We start from the raw sequence: 14,950 nt of genomic DNA, 5'->3' as shown, positions 1-14,950 counted from the left end.
GTAGGACAAAGAGAGGAACGGAGGGGGTTGGGGATTTAGCTCAGTGGTAGAGCACTTGCCTAGCAAGCGCAAGGCTCTGGGTTCGGTCCCCAGCTCCGAAAAAAAAAAAAGAAAAAGAAAAAAAAAAAGAGGAACGGAGGACGGTCACCATGACTCAGGGTAGAAGGATGGGACGCAGGAGCGGCAGGAAATAAGGCCAACCAGCAGCCTTGTGAGAGTTCCCCAAATGGGCCTCAGGTAGCAGGAGAAGGTTGAGGAGTACCCAGCCTTTGAGGTAGCCAAGGCATGCATTTTAAAAATAAACGTGTGTTTGTGTGTGTGTGTGTGTGTGTGTGTGTGTCTGTCTGTCTGTCTGTCTGTCTGTCTGTCTTTCATTTGCAGATCCAAAGACAGCTCCTGGGCAGGTGCACATATGCGATCTGCTGGGAGCACACAGTGGTGTGGTGTAGCAAAAACTCACCACAACAAGGCTGGCCTCAAATCACAGAGATCTGCCTGCCTCGCCTCCTGAGGAGAGGATTGGGGTTCAAGTGTACCCCAGCATGGCCACCCCACCTTAAATTCCTGTGGCACAGGACATGCTTAGACCTGTCTAGTAGGAAGCCTTTGATGTAACTTGGTTTTAGCTCCCACTTACTTAGTTGTTTGTGTCTGGGAGTTCAGTGCAGAAAGATGGCTCATGTGGCCCTTTGTCTGTCTTATAGGGTGCCCAGCAGTTGCTTCGTGAAGAAATTATTGACGCTTTCTCAAGGGCTTGATCCTAGATTAAGAGACCTATGAAGACTTTTTGGGTAAAGAAACTGAAAGCCTTAGTTAATTTTGAAACATTTTTATAGTGTCATTAGTATATTTAACCATCGGTCCAGATAACTAAAGATTATAGATTCGATGAAAATGCATAGGTCCAATTTTACAAATGGAGTTGATATTTGACCATGAAATGAGTTCTACCGTTACCATGTCATTTATCAGGAATGCCCCAAGTCCAACATCTGCAAAGGAGACCATTGACTTCTGCAACAAATAAGACTTAGTCCCAGAAAACCCTCAAAAAAGGGAGGTCTCTGGATTGGGAAACCAGAGAGTGCACTGGCTGACAGACTGGGGACAGCTGTTGTGGGGAAGGGATGGGGGATTGGGTCAAAAAGCTGCTGCTGCTGCTGCTGCTGCTGCTGCTCCTCCTGCTCCTCCTCCTCCTCCTCCTCCTCCTCTTCCTCCTCCTCTTCTTCTTCTTCTTCCTCCTCCTCTTCCCCCCCTCCTCCTCCTCCTTCTTTTTCTTTTCTTTTTCCCCTGAGATTGGACATTATGAGGCGATGAGAAGGTGGTAAGTAATCAGTGGAGATGGCAGAGTCTAGGAAAACAATCACTTTAGTTCTAGAAATGCCAATTGCTGTAGTTTGGGGAACCATTACCATTTAACTAAAGTGAGTTTTTTTTTTTTTTTTTTTTTTTGAGCTGGGGACCGAACCCAGGGCTTTGCGCTTCCTAGGTAAGCGCTCTACCACTGAGCTAAATCCCCAGCCCCAAGTGAGGGTTTTACAAAATGTCATGGCCATGGCTAAGAAATAGGATTAATTCTTTCTAATAGATATTTTCTGAAGGGTGGTGGTGGCACATGTCTTTGATTCCAGAACTTGGGAGGCAGAGGCAGGCAGATCTCTGAGTTTCAAGGCCAGCCTGGTCTGCAGAGTGAGTTCCAGGACAGCCAGAGCTATACAGAAAAAGCCAGTCTTAAAAAAATAAAACAGAAACAAAAAGAAAAGAAATTTCCCTACTGCTAATGCTGACTTCCTGACTTAACTCACCGGGGAAACACACAGACTTACAGATGAAATGTATACCATTGTGTCAGAGGCATTTGGAGGGACCTAAAGTTTCAGTTGCTTTGTTCAGTAAAGGATAAAGTCTTTGTTCTCTAAGCCTTTCCCCCTAAGCAAGGTCTCAATGTGTATCCCTGCTGGCCGGAACTCAGAGACTCACTCACCTGCATCTGTCCCTGGAGTGCTGGAAGCAACGGAGTTAAAGGGGCGCAGTAATATTCACCTGAGCTTGGTTTGGGTCTTGTTTGCTTGTTTGTTTTAAATTTTGTAATTATATTTATGTACAGAAGACTTAGTACATTTAGCCCAGTTTAGTAGTAAGTTCTTTAGCCTTTGTTTTTTCCAGCTTGGCAATGCGAGCCACAGACTTAGGACCTGGACGTTGCCTCCCCAGTGGCAGTGGATCTCATCATATCTGCCATTATAATTGGTCCTAATAGCTTCCACCAGCTTAGCCAGAGCACCCTTGTCTTCTGAGTTAACCTGTGTGAAGGCAACAGAGGTACACATCTTTCTGTGGATCAGGCGCCCCAGCCTGGCCTTTTCCTTGATGATGCAGTAGGGCACCCCATCTTTCGATACAGGGCAGGCAGGGAAACCACCAGCTCAATGGGGTCCACATCATGGGCAATCACCACCAGCTGAGCCTTCTTGTTCTCTACCAAGGTGGTGACTGTATTGACCCCTGCTCGGAGGACAGGTGGTCTCTTAGTTGGGACGTCCCTTTGCCAGCAGCTTTCTTCTCAGCGTAGGCCAGCAGCCTTGGCTTCTTCTCCTGCTTTGTCTCTGGCCTGTACTTGTGGGCAAGCTTAAGCAGCTGAGTCGCTGTCTGCCTGTCCAGGGCCTGGGTGAACTGGTTAATGGCAGGAGGTACTGTGAGCTGCTTATAGAGGATGGCTCTTTGCTGCTGCAGCCTGATGTAGTGGGGCCATTTGATGAATGTGTGAGATCTCTTTTGGGCTGGATGTCCTGCCCAATGCCGAAGTTCTTGGGCCTTTTCTCAAACAAAGGATTGACCACCTTTGTGGCTTCCTGTTTCTTGATGACAGCGGGGGTTGGGGCCACATTTTTACTCTTACATCAGAGCATCATTTAATGTTGATCTACGTAAGTTAATAGCCTCCAGTCATAGCAAACAAGCTTCATCTTTTACAAACCTTAGGACCTGAAAGACCTTTTGCAACATACTTTCTGGTGTTGGCCTTATCTTTCTTTTTCTATTTTTGAGTAATCCTTCCCTTCAGGAAAAAAAAAATCTGTATTTCACATCAAAAAATCCTTTCTTAAAAACATTTTTCTTTAATTAAAACAAAAACAACAACAAAAAAATGTATACCTTCCTCACATTTGGTTCTTTCATTTTTCTTAGAAATTTTCTCAACTTAGGTCATTTCCTTAACAAGAATAACCATTTTAATGAATTTAATGAAAACCCAGAAAACAGGGATAAGAAAGGACATCATACCATGAATATCTAACAGTAATGATGGGCAAGGATGTGCTAATCCTCCTGCTGATGCTTTTAAATTTCTTTTACCAACAAATTAAGATAAGTTCTGAGGTTTGTTTGACTCTTATGAACTAGAAGGAATTTGAACTAAGTTTATAATACACAAGCTTATAAATTGGTTTGAATCAAACCATTGGGGGGCAGGGAGGAGGGGTGTATTTTGTAAACACACCAAATAGCATACTGTCACATCCAGTATGCCTCAAGATGAGGGCATGAAAAAGACAGACAGACAGACACAGGGGAGTGCTGGGGTCCAGTGGACTGGGCTCTCAGAGAGAAACCAGCACCCTGGAAGGTCAGTATGTTTATTATCTACAGTTGAACAGGGAGCTGGGGTAACATGTTGCAAACAGTTAAGTCAAAAGACGGGGTTAGCTGATCTTGGTAGGCTCAGTCCCTGTAGGTAAGCAATCTTCAGACCATGAAGTCCAGGAGGAGAAAGCGGTGACAGGCATTTTCTGCACATGCTGTCAGTGTTCACACTTGGACCCCTGAGGAAGGCTTCACAATCTCATTTAGCCTTATGCCATGACCATGTCAACAGCACACATTCACGAAGGACTTCTCTAATTCTGGGATTCCTCTGCTCTCCACGATTTATGTCTATGTATACGGAAACACAGATAGTCTAAAACTTAGTTATACTGTAAAGTAGTAGGCCAGGCATGGCGAGGCACGCCTATAGTCCCAGCACCAGAGAGGCAGATGCAAGAGGTCCACCACAATTTCGAGGCCACATGGTCTACATAGAGAGTTCCTGGCATACACAGCTGGAACCCTGTCACAAAAACAAAACACAAACAATAGTGATAGAATAGGTAGTCAGCCCGTCCTAAGCAATGGGTCAGGAATTAGTTAAAACTTGCAGTCCAGGGAAATGAAGCATTTTACAGGGCTGGGTGTCAAGGATGAATGCTTTAACTGCCCATGCAGGAACTGCCTCATGCCAGAACCAGAAAATTAAGGGCCGGTGTTTAAACTGTGGAAGTAAAGGAAAAAGAAAACCTTGAACGTCTGTGTGAATGGGCTTCAACTAGGGCGGGCTTTCGATGGGCATCTTAGGCAATCACCATTTGTATGTTTTCAAAAGAAACAAGAAAAGAGATCCCCAGACAAAAACAAAGCCCTGTATGTATATTGGAGTCATAAATAAGATGTCAGATCATGGGCATAGCCCTACAGACATATGACAAAATGACACATAAACACTTAATGAAATCAGTAGGGGGGTTGGAGAGATGGATCCGTGGTTAAGAGCCCTGATTGCTTGATCTCCCAGAGATCCTGTGTTCAATTCCCAGCAACCACATGGTGGCTCACAACCATCTATAATGAGATCTGATGTCCTTGTTCTCTTCTGGTGTGTCTGAAGACAGCTACAGTGTATTCATATACATAAAATACTTTTTAAAAAAAGAAATCAGTAAATACTAGAAATTATCATAAGAGCATAATATGGTTACATTAAATTAGAATGCACCCAGTACCAAGAACCAAATTAGTAAATGTATTATCGTGCCTTTGAGATGTAAGAGGGACCCAGAGGAAAGCAGAAGGGTCAAAGGATGAAGCTTGCTGTGCCAAGGTATGTTAATAGCTTCCCTTGTTTGAGAGCAACAGAGGGAACTGTCCTTGCACATGGAAATTTCTACTTAGCTAAGAAAAGCAAGAGAACATTGGTTTGTAAGTAAATAAGAATTTTACATTCATAAGGATTCTTATAAAAATCCCAGTGTCTTTGTTTTCTTTTATTTAAAATAGGGTTTTTTCATATTTATATTCTGATTATGGTTCCCCCTATACTCCTCCCAGGACTTCCCCGCCCTCACCCCTCTTACATCTAGAGTCACCTCCTCACTGTCTCTCCTTAGAAAACACACTGATAGCCAGGGCACAGCCCACTTTAATTCTAGAACTCAGAAGGCACAGCAGGCCGATCTCTGGTCTGTGTATTGAGTTCCAGGACAGCCAGAGCTTTGTGAAAAGAGAAAGAGCGAGCTCCTGTACTGAAAAAGAAAAAGAAAACAAAAAGGCATCCAAGGGATAGTAGTAAAACAAAATATAAAGTAAAGCAAAAACAAGACAAACAAGTAGAAATAGTTAGACAAAGCAAATGGAAGAAAAGAAAAAGAGCCCAAGAAACAGATACACCGTAAAGACACACATTCAGAAGTCCCATAAAACACAAAACCGGGGGCTGGGGATTTAGCTCAGTGGTAGAGCGCTTGCCTAGGAAGCGCAAGGCCCTGGGTTCGGTCCCCAGCTCCGAAAACAAAACAAAACAAAACAAAACAAAAAAAAAAAAACACAAAACTGGAAGTCAAAATATATATGCAAAACATGTAGGGTTAAAAATAAAGGTTAAGAAGGGGGAAAAAAAAAAGCCCCACATGCTGCTTCAGTCCCAGAGTGTCTGACTCTAGAAACCCTATAATTAGTGTTTTCAGCCCAGTTTTTGCCCAGGGATTAGATACCATCAGGATCTCTGCTCCATGGAGGCTTTATCTGAGCTGTGCTGTAATAATTTCCCCTTTGCTACAGAATGTGGCTCAGTATAGGGCTTGCTGGAGAAGAGACTAGGAGAGGGATAAGGAGAAAGGCAATGTGGGAGAAGAATCGACGAGAGGAAGGATAGGAAACGTTAAGTTACTCCGAATTAACCTCTAAAATAGTTTAATCAACCTCTAAAATTCTTTAAGACAGAAGCAAAGCACAGCCCTAAGTGCTGAGGATAGAGCCTGCCTGTGCCAGACAAATGCTGCTGCTGAGCTGTCCCACCAGCCCCGACGTTCTCACGGGGTTCCTCTTCTTTAATGCCTTTAAAGGGTTTTGGTAGCATTTTTTAATTGAAAACTCCATAATTTCTTTTGTTGTAGACTTGTAAATTCCAGTTAACATAGGCTGCCCATTCATGGTCTTTTTTTCTGTTGCCTGGGACTTCTAGTTTAGTAAGTTTAGGTATGTCAAAAGTTACTTCACCACACCCCCTTTGATTAAACACTTGCAAGTTCAATTACCATAACTGTCAACCATGAAGCCAGCTGGAGGAGCAAATGGTGTTTTCTCCAAACCTCCACCTATTTCTCAGCTTAATGGCTTTCTCCCATGAAAGTCATGACCAACTTTGTAGCTTGGCGGGATTTGCTATCTGTGGGTGTAGCCCCTTTGGTCCTTAAGTCAATTCTGCCGTACGATGTCTTGTGTAAGGGGGCTCAGCACACCGGATGGTCATCCTTTCTGTGAATCTTCTGAGCCGAGCCAACAAGGTTTCTTACAAACATGGTGAGGGTATTGTGTCTTGCTCCCCTTAGGGTGTTGCACACCATGGGGAGCCCCCCTGCCACCCGCACCCTGTTGGGCTGGAAGGGAAAATGCTTCTTGTCTCTTCTCAAGCAGCCACTGTAACTTCCCTGTCATGATGAACTGGACCCTTGACCTAGGAGGAAAACAAACTTCTCCCTTAAGTTTCTTTTGTGATATATCATAACAGCAACAGGGAAAGTACCTAAGGTGGTGTGGTGGTCTGCTGAGAGAATATATCCCAGGAGTTTTACTTCATAGACAGGTTTTAGATCAAATGGACAAAATGGTTGTTAAGGAAAGTAAAAATAATTCAAGATAACTGTCTCTGGATCTGCAATATCCCAACTCTGTGATCGTAAAGTCTAATCAGTCCGTCTACCTCAATGGTCAGCGTAGGTGAGGGGCCTTTGTGGGGATTTAGATTTATATCTCCCTAGTTTCACCTTTTATAGAATGTCTTACAGTTGGGTATTATCGTAATTAAAAAAAATCCCCCTGTATGATCAATTGAACCTCACAGAACATTTTTAAAGATTTTATTGAAAACAGTTCTGACCAGACATTGGTGGCTCAGGCCTGAAAGCCCAGAACTCAAGGGCTTGAGGAAGGAGGCCTGTCACAAGTTCAAGGCCAGCATAGGTCACAGACAGAATGGAACAAAACAACAGAAATTATTTTATTAATAGATACGTGCATTTATACATTTGTCATTAGAGAGGAGAAAATATTAAGTGAAATATGGTCATGGTGAGACTATTTAGAGAAAGGAGAAGTAGCAGGTGCATGAGTGTTACACACATGTAACATTCGTGTAACATGTAAAATCATGGGATCCCAGCATTGGGGCCCGGAAGATGCCCAGTTGCCCAACCCACACAGAAAGCCAGGGCTCCATCTTAGTCCTTCGTCGTTCCTGCGGCTGTGATAAAACATCCTGAGAAATCAGCACAAGGAAAGGTTGCTGTTGGCTTTCTGAGGAGTGTCATGTACCCTGAAGGGAGTCAAAGCAGTGGAGTTCGAAGTATGGTCGCATCGCCCCTGCAATTAGGAAGCGGAGGGCAGTGAATGTTCGTGCTCAGCTCGCTCTCTCCTGTTTTACACTACCCATTTATCAGTTGTGTATGTGGCAGGGAGGGACAAGATGTGCTTGGTGTGGGAGTGAAGGTCAGGAGACCTCGGGTCCTCAGGCTGGGCTGCCATACATTTACACACTGAGGGTCTCACCAGTCCTTGCTCTCTTCTTACCGTCTAGGACCCAAGTCCAGGAATGGTGCCACCTATCATTAGTGTGCCTTCCTACCTCAGATAGGAGAATTGACTTCCACATGTGTGCCATGGCGTGTACATGGGACTTTAAAAGTCTCCATTGCCACAGCATGACGGTTGTCAAGATTCTGCTCATCTGTCCTTATGCATGTCCTCTGAAGCATTAGTGCTTCACTCTGTGTCTCAGCCCCAGCAGGGAGCACAGGCCTTGTAATGTAAGGGAAGAGCGACCTTCCCACATGCAGAGGCTTGCTTTGTGTGGCTGAAGCACTCAGCCTGGGAACGGCCTGCAGAGGGGACACACCACAGTGATGGAGGGGCTCATCAGGGTCCCTCTGTTAACCATGTCTGAGGTGAGGAAACCTGGGCTTTGCAGAGTTGATGCTCACAACTCCAATAGTCCTCTGCCTCTGAAGGGCCCTGAGAGTAAGGGTTGCACACAGTAGGATCCCCCTAAACTGGAAACAATATAAAAATGCCGTCCCTCCTGCTGCGGGTGGCTGAGAGACTGTGCAGTGCACATAAAGGTGCCCTGAAAACCAGTTTGAAAGAAAAAAAAGGAGTCAATGTGAGATGAAAACACACTGTCCTTAACTGAAGAAAATTATTAAATTTGATACTTCTTTCTAAATAAAAAAAAAAAGAAAGAAAACCATAATTTGTACGTGGTTTCTAGGGTATTATTTATGTCCTGTACTCCTCCCCCCACCCTTTTCGGGGGCTTCCCTCCCACAGTCACACCTTTCCCATCCCCTCCCACCTCCCTCTAAGGAATGAAGTGATTTTCCCAGTGTATTTAGTCTTGACCCCTGGATGGCAGGACCCCGGTTACTGTTTCTGGTTTTTTAGGCATCTCCGTGTTCCGGCTGGGTTCACGTCTCTGGTCAGACTGTAGTTGTTTAGAGGCAGTTTATGAACTTCCCACATAGGACTCTGTTGGGGTCTGCCCTGGATGAGAACCACTTCCCTTGCAGCCAGTCCCTAAAACATATTTCCCTTTATGGTTACTTTTTAAGAAGCGTGAAGTCTGCCTCTTCTGTGTGAGTATGTGCTGCAGGTCCAGGAGAGGACGTTGCAGCCCCTCGAGCTGGAGCCGTAGGCCACTGGGAGTCGCCTGATGTGGCTGCTGGGAGCGGAACTCCTGGCCTCCAGAAGAGCAGCCAGTGTTCCTAACCGCTGAGCCAGAAACCCCCTGCATATGTCTAGATCTCGTTTTGTTTTCTTGAGCACAGTGGCTTTGTGTGGCTTCAGGGCTGTAGCATCCGACAGCAGAAATGACAGGGCAGTGAGGTGGACAGGTATCAACAAAGCTTTGGGAAGGAGAAAGCGGAATAAAGAAGTATTAGCACAAGGTAGGTCTCCTCTCCTTGAGACCAAAACTCTTTGAGCAGAGACTTCTTACTGTACAAAGCACCTAACACATGCCATCAGTGGCTGCTGACCGCCTGCCATAAACATTCTTCCTAGAATTGTTCCAAAACAAACAGGAATCGGAATGAAGCCCCTTGAAATCTGGGCCCTTACTACATCCCGAGAACTGGAGGGGTTAACTGCCTTTGAAGCCCTCCGCTGTAACCTGAAATCCGTTTTACCATTGAATAGCAGCCGCCACCACAGCCTGTGACGGGGACCAGCAGCTGTAGATGGCTTCCGGAGAATGGGAGCCTGCCAGCTCTTTGGCAGTCAGAAGCCCGGATCTTCCTGGGGGAGGAGGGGGGTGCTGGGGCTGAGTTCCTATACAGGATTTGATCCAACCAGATGCTGAACTTCTGGGAAATGGCATAAGGCCCCTTGACCTTTGGCGAGTGGGTCACGGTATCCAGCCGGCTGGTATGGTCTTCTTTCGTGGCTAACCGTCCTTTGATCCTGAGATTTCTCATTTGATGTGGCTTTAAGAGGAGTTTTCAAGATGTCTCTGGTCTCCAGCAGACCTTGCCCTGCTTTGGGTTAAGGGATTTGGCACACCATGCTTCATGGTGGATCGGAGACCTCTATTCCGTGGGAGACCAGAAATCTTTCCCCTACATAGTACTTGGCATCGTGAGCAGAGTTAAGCAGCTTGGCATGTGAAGGGGAAATGGCTCCTTCCTGAGGGCAGCTTCTTCTCCCCTCACATCTGGTATAGATTGTTCAGGTAAAGATTTAGGCCACGCCACCCTCACCCCAGGCCTCTTCCCAGGTTTCCCCTGCCCGACTCTGCTGCCATCTTGCATACACCCTTACAGAGTGCCTTGCTCTGAAACCTGAAGGTTCTCCAGCATCAAAGGCGAAGCTTTAAAATCCGTCTTAGGCTGCCTGTACTTTCTGATCGCCGTGACTCCAGACATGCGTTTTATCCTGCCCTTTACGCCACCTGATAAGGTACGCCTGGTAATCTAAATCTCCAACGTTGAGGCCAGCCTGGTCTACATGGTAACTTCAAAGCCAGCCAGGGCTACATAGGGAGACCCTCTCTCAACAGCAGACATCCCCCAAAGTCCTCTTCTTTTGAAGTAGGCTGTTTTCTTAGAGCTCTATTAAGCAAGCAAGGCGTTTTATAGAAGGGACCTGAATGCCCCACATTTGGGCATCTGCAGGGGACCCTGGAAACCCATAGTTAACAAGATACCTAGAGGTGTATTTATTAGTAGAAAATCGTGATTAGTAAAATTGTTCTTATTTTCTTTAAAGTGTCATTTTAAAACTGCTGTACCTTTAAAGCAGTCTTCGGTTCACAGTGAAGTTGGGCAGTTTCCTCTGTCCCTGCCCTCACACGCGTGTGGCCTCTCTGTTGTCAGCATCCCCCACTTCAGTAGCTTTGCTCCCTCCCACTAGGAGCACCGGCTTCAAGATGCTGACTTTAATTTGGGGGTTAAGTCTTCCGCTGGCCCTGGAAAGTGCTGATTTGGAAAGTTGGCTTTGCTTTCCTAGGTCAGGTTGGCTTATGTCCCTCAAATCCCTTCAGAAGCCCATGCAGCAATGCTGGGGAGTGACCACACGAGGGCAGTAGAGACCCACGACTATTCAGCTAACTTGCAAAGTCTGAAAGAAATGGCTCCAAGTCAGAAGAAAAGGATCAAAGAGAAAACAGTCTTCTGAGGGAGTCAAGGGCAGCAGGTTGCTTCAGCTCAGCGGTGTCTCTCCCAGCCCAACACCTGGACGCAGCTCTCGAGCCAGGAGACATTGCCAGGGTCCAGAAGCCGCACCCCAAATCCCTCTCCCAACAGAAGGCTGGTCCCCAAGTCTCTTTCCAACCCCTTGTTTCTGCCTTTGGGTTCTCCTTGACAGTCACTCTCCACTTACAGTGAGAACGCTCTGTGGGGGAATTCGGTCACTGTATAGTGCTCGCTCTTACAACTTTACGGTTTACAGAGGTGTCTCACACCTCTCTTTCCCCAGATCTGTCATCTGTCATTCTTGAACAGCAGAAAGGGGATGGTTGTCATTTGCTGTTGAAGGAAACAGACTGAAAACAAGTGCCTTGTTCAAAGGCACACCTCGTTTGCCTCGCTAAACCAGAAACCCTGTTTTAGGTAAACTGGCTCTAACCACTGAGCTCTCTAGATTGTTCCTGTTCCCCCCCCCCCCAGCTCCAGCCCCCACCTCCATGCTGGGAACACAGGTACATGCAGCTGTATCCATCTGGGGATTCAAGCCCTCTTACATGCTGAGCTGCTCCCATTCCTGCTCCCAAAGGGCTGGAAACTGTAACCCGCTCATGCCAGCTAGGTGCACACAAAGCCCCGGGAACGTAGCAGAACACACCTAGTCTCAGGAGTATTCTTGGTTAATGGGGAGTTTGTGGCCAGCCTAGTGTATGTGAGACCGTGTCTTGAAAAAGGAAAGGACAACATTAAATAACCACTCAGTCATTGATGTGCAGTGAGGCAGACAGTGGGAAGTTTAAGGTTCCCAAAGTCAAGTTTTAACCAACTGTGGTAAGGCCCGGGACAATGTAAAACTACTGACAAAATAATTATAAGCCGGAGTCTGCCTGAGCAGCGTAACACTGAACTGTTCACCTTACGCTCCTCCTCTGTGGAGTGGATACCGAATTCCTTCCCACCTGAAGTCAGATTAGAAGGGTGTGAAAGTGTGTTGAGGCTTCAAGTGAACGCACTGTGCTAGTGTCCGTCTATCCAGGACCTCCCTTCTCTTTGCCATTCCGAGGAACCAATTACTAAGTACAGTTCAGTTTGCCGCCCACACGTCTGAAGTGGGGAGGGGAGGAGGGCCGGAGGATCCCCGGGATCATTCTGGGAACAAGTCCTAGCACATGTCACTGTTTGCTCTGTCATCCTGATTCAATGACCTCATATGAGGAAGGGAGGAGCCGAGGGAGCTGTCCTCCAGATACCTAAGGAGGCTCCTGACAAACTGTTTTCATTGGCACAGAGACAGGTCCAGGGTCCGTGTTTGAAGTCTGAGCTAATCTTGGAAGAGGAGAATAGTACCTCCCACAGTTGTCCTGGCTTTGCTTCTGGGGGAGCTGCCCCGAGCTGCCCAAGAGAGTGCTGTCATGGGCATTGGAGTCCAGAACACACACTGCCCTGGCCCCAAGTTCCCTTAGACACCCAGGGCCTGGGGCCGGGACAGCTCCTACCTTGATACTTACGGGATTACTGGCCCCGATTGGCAGAGGCCTCAGTGATCCCAGGAGTCAGAGCCTATCTATCCTTGAGGTTGCCTACTATGTACCTGGCCTTTGAGGGAAACAAGTCAGGCACTGTCAAAAGGCCAGGTGGGACCTCTCCGTTTCCTTTCACCATAAGGACTCCTCTTCTCCATCCTCTCGAGTACTTAACGATTTTTTCAGCTGGTTGAGATGCATGGCTATTTTTAGTTTTTTAAAAGACAGTCTTGCTATGTAGCCCAGGCTAGCCTTCAACTCTGAGTTTTTCTCCCTCAGTCCTGAGCGCTAGGGTTCAGTTACACCTGCTTAAAATAAGGTTTGAATAAAGTATTCTTTTGGTACCCAAATTGAACGTATTAATCTTTAATTTTTAGTCTGTTGGTGATAAAATATCCACAGAGCCACAAATAAAGGTTTCAGATCACTAACAGGATTACTGGCTGGGATTGGCAGATGCCTAACATCACTATGCTGAGTTAATATCCAGTCATAAAAAAAGAAATTGAACAGTTTTAGCTGTCCTGTTAAGCCTGGTTGGGCTTTGAAAAAATATTTTTAATAGCTGGCCAGCTACAAGGAAGATAGTAGGATTTGGAGGTGACAAGATGGCAGCTGGACTTTGAAGGAGAAAGTCAGAATTCGCAAGCAGAGAAGGAGAGAAATCTGCTGCAGAGGGGGTGGGATGGCCCAGGTCTACCTCTGACATCTCCATCCCACGGCTGATCGATTAGATGGGGCTGTGGCTTGAATGCTGTGGTTTAGAGCCAGGCTTTGGAGTAGAACTAACGAGGGCGGAGATGAGAACCGGAAATCTTACGGTTGAATGTCCCGATCTTTCCACATCATAGTCTGGAGAAATAGAGGCAGGAAATCCCACTGCAGCCCCTTTGGCTCCCATGGGCAAGCGCGGGAAAGAATACATCTAAGGATAAGCCAAAAACTCTGACCAGAGCTGGCCAGGAACCTGTCTCCCACCCTGGCAGCCCCACCCTTTAGCTCCAAGAGAAATCATTTATTTTGTATGATTTTTAAAAATTGGCTCATCTCGTAAATGTTCCAGAGTCGGAACAGGCTGTGCCATGGCTGAAATAAACCTGCTGAACAAATAAACAGGGCAGGCTGTGGGGTTGGGGAAAGCACAAAACGAGGCCCTATTGGACCCCAGGGGCTCAGCAAGGCTGCCCAGAATCTGGGCTCTGTCTCTTCCTAACAGGAGAGACATTTAAGCAGCATTTAGGTTGCAGGTGGGGGAAATGGGGGTCTGGGGGACTGTCTCTTCTGGCTCTGCTCTGAGGGGAGAAGGGCAGTGCTTTCTCTCTATAGCACTGTGAGGTTTAAGGGCTGGGAATGAGGGGGTTCTCTCCAGATAGATCCTGGGATCAGAGCCCAGCCAATTCACTTGCTCACACATTCTGCAGATGTCCATACTGGGTGCTGCACTAAACCTTCCCTCCAGGTCCTAAAGGCTGGGAGAGTTTGCAGTTCCTTGTACACACACACACACACACACACACACACACACACACACACACACACACACACACACACTGCTTGCCCACCCTAGAGCGTCTGTGCAGGCTGTTCTACTCGACCGCTGTCTCATCCTTCGTCCTTCCTTCCCTCTGCTGGACTCTTACTGGCATATACTTATGTGTACATGAATAATTCTCTGGCAGGTTTTGACCTAGGCTACTTATTTATTCCCTGAGAGGCATCCTGCTAGTGTGTCTATTTGAATGACGAGCAGAACCCTTAGGGACTTGGGTTCCAATCTGTCTTCACGTGAGGAGGGTTCTACTTCACTATATGCAGCCGCATGAGACTGCTCTGTAAATGGCAGCCCAGATCTGCCTTATTGTTTTGTTTCTGTCTTTTGAAACACGGTCTCTTGTTCCATGTGGTCCAGGCTGACCTTGAGCAAGAGGGTGAGTATGAACGTCTGATCTTCCGGCTTCCTCTTCCCAAGGGCTGGGATGACAGGTGTCTTCCACCATGACCGGCTGACTTGTATTTTTTCTGCTAGGCATATACTTCTCCATTGAACTACATACCCAGCCCCAGGCTTAGTTTTATTATTTTTTAAAGATTTATTTATTTTATGTATATGAGTACACTATCGCTGCCTTCAGACACACCAGAAGAGGGCATCAGGTCCCATTACTGATGGTTGTGAGCCACCATGTGGTTGCTGGGATTTGAACTCAGGACCTCTGGAAGAGCAGTCAGTGCTTTTAACCGCTGAGCCATCTCTCTAGCCCTTTGCTTTATGTCTTTTTTTTTTTTTTTTTTTTTTTGGAGCTGGGAATCAAACCCACGGCCTTGCGCTTGCTAGGCAAGCGCTCTACCACTGAGCCAAATCCCCAACCCCCTGTCTTTATCTTAAATAATTTTAATTTACTTAAAAGTGTTGAGACTAATACAAAGGTGCCCATGTAC

General features: G+C 46.5%; 1 long non-coding RNA gene across 1 annotated transcript; it reads right to left on the bottom strand.

The window, feature by feature from the left end:
- Positions 1 to 7,156: 7,156 nt before the first annotated feature.
- Positions 7,157 to 10,737, bottom strand: LOC102548914 (uncharacterized). The gene is made up of 3 exons (XR_015622867.1): positions 10,595 to 10,737; positions 8,911 to 9,212; positions 7,157 to 7,674 (listed from the first exon to the last, which is right to left on the bottom strand). It is a non-coding gene; the product is annotated as an uncharacterized LOC102548914 (long non-coding RNA).
- Between the last annotated feature and the right edge of the window lie 4,213 nt (positions 10,738 to 14,950).

The sequence above is a fragment of the Rattus norvegicus genome, chromosome 6 (assembly GCF_021556685.1).
Source record: "Rattus norvegicus strain SHRSP/BbbUtx chromosome 6, alternate assembly SHRSP_T2T, whole genome shotgun sequence".
NCBI classification, from domain to species: Eukaryota; Metazoa; Chordata; class Mammalia; order Rodentia; family Muridae; genus Rattus; species Rattus norvegicus.
This window is presented reverse-complemented; position numbering and strand designations above follow the sequence as displayed.